Source organism: Sinocyclocheilus rhinocerous, unplaced genomic scaffold (assembly GCF_001515625.1).
Source record: "Sinocyclocheilus rhinocerous isolate Xijiao unplaced genomic scaffold, SAMN03320098_v1.1 scaffold1051, whole genome shotgun sequence".
Taxonomy (NCBI): domain Eukaryota; kingdom Metazoa; phylum Chordata; class Actinopteri; order Cypriniformes; family Cyprinidae; genus Sinocyclocheilus; species Sinocyclocheilus rhinocerous.
Window position 1 is genome coordinate 146,430 of NW_015653486.1, and position 8,208 is coordinate 154,637.

Sequence of the window (8,208 nt, forward strand, 5' to 3'; positions counted from 1 at the left end):
ACATAACTCAAGAGGCCATTTTTTTCCTAAGGTACGTTTAAGAGTCTCATGCATCACCCTCTTCACATCTGAAATGAGTAACAACACTTATTCATGGATTGCAGGTTTACTGTTGGGACCAAAACAGTTGCTGGCAGTGCTCCATACTTTTAGTACATTGTGGCAGGTCCGCGATGCAATACATGCTCAAATATGCAACAACAACTGTAGTGGGTGGACTGAAATGATCAGGGATTTTACAAAACATAAGCTATGTATACAGTACACTACCATTTGGGATTATTTTATTTTATTTGATATTATTTTGAAAGAAAGTAATGCTTCTTCAAGGATGCAAAAGAATAAAAAATGAAAATCAACACTTTTATTGTTCTTTAATCTATTGATCTTCTATTCATCAAAAAAAAAATCCTTAAAAAAGTGGTTTCCACATTTTTTTCTTCAACTGCAAGGCAATAATTGTATCATGGCCTTGAGACTACAACTGGCATATTAAAGGCATAGGATCAAATACTGTTGTTAAGGGATCTATTGAATTGATATGGTACTTGGGTAAGGTTCAATCAATGTTCAATCAAAGATGAAGCAAGGTTCCTTTTGAATCAGATATTAAATCAGTTACACTGTAGTTTGTCTGCCCTCAAAAGCGCACAAGTATTCTTATAATTGCAAACTGCGCAGAGTAACACAAAAACATAAGTTATTGTAAAAATTGAGATCAAATTAAACTAACCACTAAAACTGATTCATACACATATATTAGCTCAACTGAAAATGCAAACTGTTATATATTTCGAACATGATGTCTTAGAAAAAAAAGTCAAAACAAACATTCTTCTTAGCTCATGTGGCACATTACAAAACTTATTTGTTTATTCTTTTTGCAATACATTGACTGGAATTTCTCCCAACATCTATAGGCACATCAGTGTGGTCTTTGATCCACCTCATATAGCACATCAAAGCGAGGCTCAAATGAAAAGTATTTGCCATCCCCACCTTGGCTCTTTCTAGCTCAGAGAGAGTCAGAATCTATTCAATGCGCTCTCATCTCCAGCACTTATCCACGGTGACACTTATCCTGAAACTGCATGCTATACATACAATAGAGGACTTGTATGTGAAATTTAACCGGTTTTGTCATACAAAGAGAGTGAAATGTGTGGTTCTGTATGAATTACACTGTATGTAGTTGGAGAACATCTACATAGACACATGATTTGATGCAACATTTCTTTTCAATTTTGCATTCAGATCTTTCATATCACCACAATATGCTATTATCCTCATAGATTTTAGGCTAGAAATGTACAGCTTTGTTACATTTAAAATTATATCATTGCACACATATTTAGTTTACATTTTACATTTATGCATACATATATTTTATCCAAAGCAACTTACAGTCCCATCATAGTATACATTCCCTGGGATTTGCATAATGCTACAGGCTAATTTTTTTGTTTGTTTGCTTTTTTCTTAAATAATATTTGGCTTAAATTATCTGGCTTTGCAACCAAAATACCATACCTACTGTACAAATACATGTTTTACATGGTAATTTTCTACACTGTGTATAGTACATGTATTGTTTGACTGTATACCATTTAAAAGTCTGGGGTTGGTGAGATGTTTTATTGTGTTTGAAAGTCTATATGTTTTAAGGTTGCATTTATTGGATTAAAAACACAATAAAACATTAATATTGTGAAATATTATTAAAATTTAAAATGACTGCTTTCTATTTTAAAATATAGTTTATTTCAGACTTCCATCTTAATTAATAAAAAGTTCTAAAAAAAAACAGCATTCATTTGGCTAAAAATATTTTGCAACATTATACATTTCTTTATTGTCACATTTGATGAGTTTAATGTATCCTTGTTGAACAAAAGTTTTCATTTATTTTTAATAAATAAATAATCTTAACATCCTACTGACCTCAAACTATAGTATACGTGGAATTATGGAATTATATAGAATTATATGCAATTTTGTTATACGAAAGTGAGTGAAACTTACAGAGCTGAATGGAAGTTAAGATATTTACTGATATTACCTCTATATTATATATTACCCCCATTGTTGTTGTGTTAGGAAAAAAAATATATAAATTATTTCACTAAATATCAAATGAGTCATATCATGCATTACATTGTTTCCCCCTGAGGTCCAACATTTTGGCACCAAAACATAATTTGGTTTATAAATCAGTTTTAAATGATAATTTTTCACAATCTGAACATACAACAGAAGTCTTGTATGTGAAATATAAGATTTTCATTTTCCAAAATCCCTAATTTGTATTTAGATATTGAGATATTCTTTGTTTATTTTTATTTTCTCTGAATGTATTACTCGCTCTGTGTTCTTTGCTGCATGGAACTCCTCCTTTTGTTGAGAAAGACTGCCAGCTCCACTGAGTGATCTGATTTATGTGTTCAGCACAAAAATCTGACAGTTATATTTGCGCTTATGTGTGCGATGAAAACAACCGGCCCTACAAAAACCTTTGTTAGGCTGATTTAGGATTTGCCGTTTTAAGCGTGTCACGGACATGCCTCGGGTTCCTGGCCTTTACCAATGTTTTTATTCCAAGATTTAATTCTTGAAAGTCATCATGTCTGCTGTGTTAAACCCACTGTCCTTATTTCAATGCCCTGGTCTGTAGCCAACACTGGTCTCTCTCCCCTCGCTCCCTCCTCCCAGTCAACTCCATCCCCAATCACAATCTTATGAATGGCAACCAATCAGAGCCTGCTCCCCTCTGCAAACTGCATCCTTGTCCAGCAGAGCAAAAAAGAAAGGATAGAGCAGGAGAGAGAGAGGGCTTTATGTGTGAGCGAGGGAGGGAGAGAGAGAGAGGCAGCTGGAGTCTCACACACAACTGTAGTCAGTCTTGGAATCTGAGCGCTGCCAAGAGGCGAGTAAAGAAGCCAGCGTCGTACTTCCATGAGGATGACATGCTCTCAGAAGAGCACAGGAGTCTGTTTTGTTAAGGTAAGAGCCTTATGCTTCTTACTCTTCAGATAACGCAAGCTAATCTAAATAGCATGGAAAGAGTGTTGCAATTTTATTACTAGTTTGAAATTGTTGCTGTGGAACTGACAAGAGGCGAAATTCAAATCGAAATCGAAATACTTTGGAATGCTTCCTTCTGCATGGAATTGCATTTTTCCATGGTAACAACCTCAACAACCTCATAATGGATTGGATTTTTAATGTAATAGATTTGAATGCATTTTGCCCTCTGTCATAATGCCACAGACTTGCCAGATCATATAATCTTACATGAAATGCCAGTCATCAGCTCTTTTATTTAGACATTTGTAATCTATCTATCTATCTATCTATCTGCTTAGACATGCATGCATCATTATGCTGTAGTTATTTTATACTGTATATATATATATATATATAAATATATATATATATTTAATAAAGTATTTATTTATATGTAAACACAGTGTCTAGTCTAGTTAAACTTTATCACCCACAGGAGTCATGACTGCAGCTGAAGTTTCAAAAATCCTCCCTCTATCTCTATGCGTAATACTTTATTAATCACCCCGTCGCTTTTTACAAGGAGGTGTGCACATGTGTTTAGAGGTCTGCGTGCTTGTTTGATCCTTGACATAAAACATATCACAGCCGACGAAGGGAAATTGCTTTCATGCACCACTGTCTCTGTTTGTGATCCTTAACCCGGGGTTTTAGCTAAAGCGGTGCAGATTCTGTAGAATGTTGGCATAGCTGTAACACTAAACCTGCATAAGTAGCGCTCTGTGTTTGTCTTCATGTAGAATATCCGTGAGCATTTTCCAGCTTTCATGTCAGTTGTTTGTACCACTTGTGAGTGTGGAAGTTAAATGTAAGACTGTAGACAAATCACTTTGAGAGCTGAATCGCCAATAAGGATTGATTCTTGTCTGTGTACCTAAAAAAAACGTCTGTGCTTCTGAACTCAGCCAATATATGCAGACTGTGATTTATACATCTGACATGAACACATAATGGCATGACTGTTTCACACAAATTAAAGTGCACACTTCCTCTGAGCCAGTGTCACATGTATAATTGCCTTTCAACACTGAGATAAATCATGAGATAAAACCCCACATGCTTCCACTCAGGGAAGCTCTCTCTCTCTTTCCGTTTCTGTCTTCTGATATCATCTCCCTCTATTTCTTTCTGCCTCGAAATGCGAGGCAATTTGCCTCATAATGAGGTGAAAGATCCAACCAATGTATTTCTTTTCAGGGAGGTACTATAATCATATTTACGCCCTGACCTGAGGAAGTGACCTATAAAAATACATTTTAGGAGGTCAAGGACTGTTCATCTAGCGCCCGTCTGAATTCTAGTCACCAGTAAAACCCCTAGCAATGTTAGCCAGCATTTCCAGTATCCGCAACCGTGTACCACGCAGCCCTCCCTTCCTCTTTGCCCTTCTCTGACAACACACATATTTTTTTTTAATCAGACAAGACCTACGTCAGCTCCTGCCGAAGCTTACTTTTGAATTCATTAGATCCTCAGAGCCACACGAAATCAGAGAAAGTGTTCTGTCTAATAACTCAGGGTGTAAATGATTGCCTTGAGTCTGTGAACCTGGCAGAATCAAAGCCGATCCTCCAGGCAGGCAATCAACATGGTGCATATCTGATCTGGACTAAAGTTTCAAAACAAAGAAGACAGGGCATTAATATTGCAAGGGAGAGGCCAGCTGTGAGAGTCGTCCAGCATGAGGGATGGAGTGATGGGGAGATTCATACAGGGAGGAGAAGAGAGAAAAAGGTCTTGGGCTCCCCCAAGTGGTAACTGTTGCATCTGTGGCTTGTTGTTGGTGTCAAATGCTAGAGTATTGGATAAGAGTCCCTTAAATGTAAATCTTTCTCTCTAGCACTTAAATATATGCAGTTATGTAGGTGATTTAAGCTGCTGTACATATGGCAAGGACGGTCATGGGCATAGAAATCTGCATTAGATTTGCATATTAACCTGGATAGCACCAGAATTCAGGCAAAATGGGAAAAAAACAAGGTATTATATGTCATTAGAGAGCCCAGATTTGGTTCCATGATAGCTTAGATACAAGGACTAAGCGTACTTGACTCGGAGCTGCGGGCATTAATGCTAATTCTCTAATTAATAGGTGATATATGGCAGTGTATCTTATGCACATCTCTCCCTTTCCCCGGCCAAATCACTGACCACTTATGCCTTAAAATTCATGAGATGTCAAAGGCTGCTTATTATGCAGTGCACATCTAGGATTAATATTCTAATAAGGTCCATGGGAAGAGTTTAAATTATAACTGCAGCATTTAATCATAATAATAATCAAAGTGGATTACATGTTACAAAACAGAAATGGTTTTTATGCCAGCCGGGGGCAAGACGGGGAATTAACAAGGAATACACAGCACTTTATTAAACAATATTAAACAATCAAAAATATATTTAGACAGCTAGTTGGCCACTGTTGTCATGCTGAATGACGAATGCAATGTGCAATTTCAAGAACTTAGCAAAAATGTTTTGAACTGGAAGGTATTTTAGTGAAAATTCCTTTTTTATTGACAGGAAAGTTGTTCGATTTGAAATTATTCTGTATAAAAACAAAGGACGTTGGAATGTGATGAATTTTCTGAGATGTTAAAGGTCAGCAATGAAGTGGGTGCTCTGGAATACTTGATTCTGATTGGTCAGTCGTGGCATTCCGTGGTCTGATATTTTAAATTAGAGTGAGACAGTCAGTTTGGAAAGTAAAAATCCTATTCATTTTCAATAGGATAATTGATTTTAACAATAATAACTTACAAGCCTTTAGACCTACTGTATTGTGAGCTACAAGGTTAATCAATGGTATATGCTTATGTTGAAGGCCATCAGCCCACATTATTTCAACTTATTTTTCTGATTTCAAATCCATGTTAAAAATCATCTTTTCTCTTGCTCTTTTAACCTTTCGTAACTGCATTTGTATATTACTCAAGTACAGCACACTGGTCGACCAAGGTTGCTTTTAAATGTGCTTTATAAATAAATCAGAACTCAAAACTTATTTTTAAATGATAAGTGTTTAACCTGAATTCCTGGAAAAACTAGATTACTTATGATTCTACAGAGAAATCTCCACCAATCAGAGAACTGCAACAAGCAAATTGTGCCAAAAGAAACACTCAAACAAATATGCAACACCAAATTTTGATAGATATCCACTGATTTTAAGTCCACATGGTTCGCAAAGCTTCATGGGATTGTAGATCTTTCCCTTTTTAAATCCATTAATTACAGAGTCTTGAACCTTTGAATTTTTGTCCAATTTTCAAATAGATCTTTCCTTCAAATCAAAATTTGCAATGCTGTAATTCATTATAGCTGGTTGGTTTGGTGCATGGCTTGTGAGGCATTAAAAAAAAAAAAAATCTGTATGGGAAAAATACTTCCGGAACTTCCATAATTTTGCCTCAGTTATTGTTTGTACTGAATATAACCTCAGTGGATTTTAGTATTAATGTTACTGTAATAATGTTTGTCTTGTTGCTAGGCTGATTGTAATGTACTATTTTTGTCTTAGAGGAAGCTATGGGATAAATTATTTGAACTCAAATCAATATTTACTGTATACATATTTATTTATTTATTTGGCATGTAGCCATGTAACCTGAAAGCTAAACTGGAGTCTGCTGGCCATGTTGAACACTGACGTGTTTGCTTACAGCGGTTCAGAAATGTAATAGTGGTGTTAAATATCTCTAGGGACAGGCATTCAAACATTTCGCAACATTAAAACTCTGTTTGCTACATTTAAGGAGATGCTCGTGAAAAATCCTCTCTAAAAGGTGAAAAGGAGGTGAGTAATGTTTCACTTAGTCCCAGTTAATTGAATGTATCGCACATCGGCTGTCATGCTTAAACACTCAGCCTGAAAGCTCAGGAATAAACACAGCGGCAGGCCACTCTGCCAGCAGCAAGCATTATTTGAGGCAGCGAGCAAGAGCTTTTAGGTCGTGTGACCAGCATTTGAATCCAACCCTAGTCATTCTGTGATATATAATCAAGGTCTGATATTGATCCCGCTACGTACGTTGATTTCTCTCGGCTCTGATGTAGCTATAACACCCGTACTATAGTACTCCCTCTGGAAATCGATTTGGATGTGGAACATATTAAGAGGACAAGGGAATAAGAAGATGACATTGGAATGAGAATCAATTTGTGAATAAGGGTTGTCACTTCATTCACTTGCAGACTTTGTTTTAATCATTGTTTGTGACTGCAGAAAAAATCCACACGAGATGCGAACGTTATCTCGATCGATAATGATGCTGAGGGTCTCGACCGAATAACAGTCAGAGGTTGTGCTGGAAATAATTGGTCTCAGTCACCATGACAGCCTGGGTTGTAAAATTTCCTTCATATTTTTAGTTTCCCATTAGCCTAATTATATAGCTACTTGATAATCATGTGTGACTAGTCATATACATAAACAGAGCGAAGTAGGTCCAGCTACGATATTCTTCTGCAAGACACATGCAGTTTTGTTTATTAACCACTAGAGCATCAAAAGTTACATAGTGTACCTTTAATCTTTGGAATAATGTAACGTCGCAAATAATTTTTTAAAGACGTACCACTTAGATAAATTTTTTTAAAAATAAATAAAAATACATGGACAGCAATGGTTAGGCAATTTTAAATATGATGTAGCATTTGGACCAATCAGACACACATTTGTTCATTAGATTTAACAAATCAATTATTCATTAGATTAACAAATAATCACAGACCCCTCACCCAATAAACATACTGGGTGCCAGCATGTCTGGGAACGACCCCAGGCCCCTGGTTACCATGGCAACCTGGACCCCTCAGCCAGATCAGATAAACTTTTACGACCTAAAAGTATGTAGAGAGAATCAACTCTTACTCAAGTCTCTCTAAAACAGACACATAATGCCCATAAAAATGGACTCTTCTCTAATTAATTCATAGGAAAACCTTTCTTTGAATGAACACACATATACTTCAGGTCATTGTGTATGTTGTTACTGTTCTTGTATATTGTCTTTTGTATTGTATACTGTTTTATGCATGCTTATGACAGAACCACTCATTCATGTAACCTTACATATACCATGTTTGGTCTCTATGAATTCGTCTTCAGATGATCTAATTGAGAGTGTATATTATATGTTTATA

The 8,208-nt window shown here is 36.1% G+C and overlaps 1 protein-coding gene across 1 annotated transcript in view; it reads left to right on the top strand.

The window, feature by feature from the left end:
* Positions 1–2,912: 2,912 nt before the first annotated feature.
* Positions 2,913–8,208, top strand: part of LOC107716359 (cadherin-10-like) — an 18,980-nt gene continuing 13,684 nt past the window's right edge. Inside the window, exon 1 of the mRNA XM_016522771.1 lies at positions 2,913–3,000. The gene's annotated coding sequence lies outside the window, so the exon portion shown is untranslated. The remainder of the gene's footprint in view (positions 3,001–8,208) is intronic.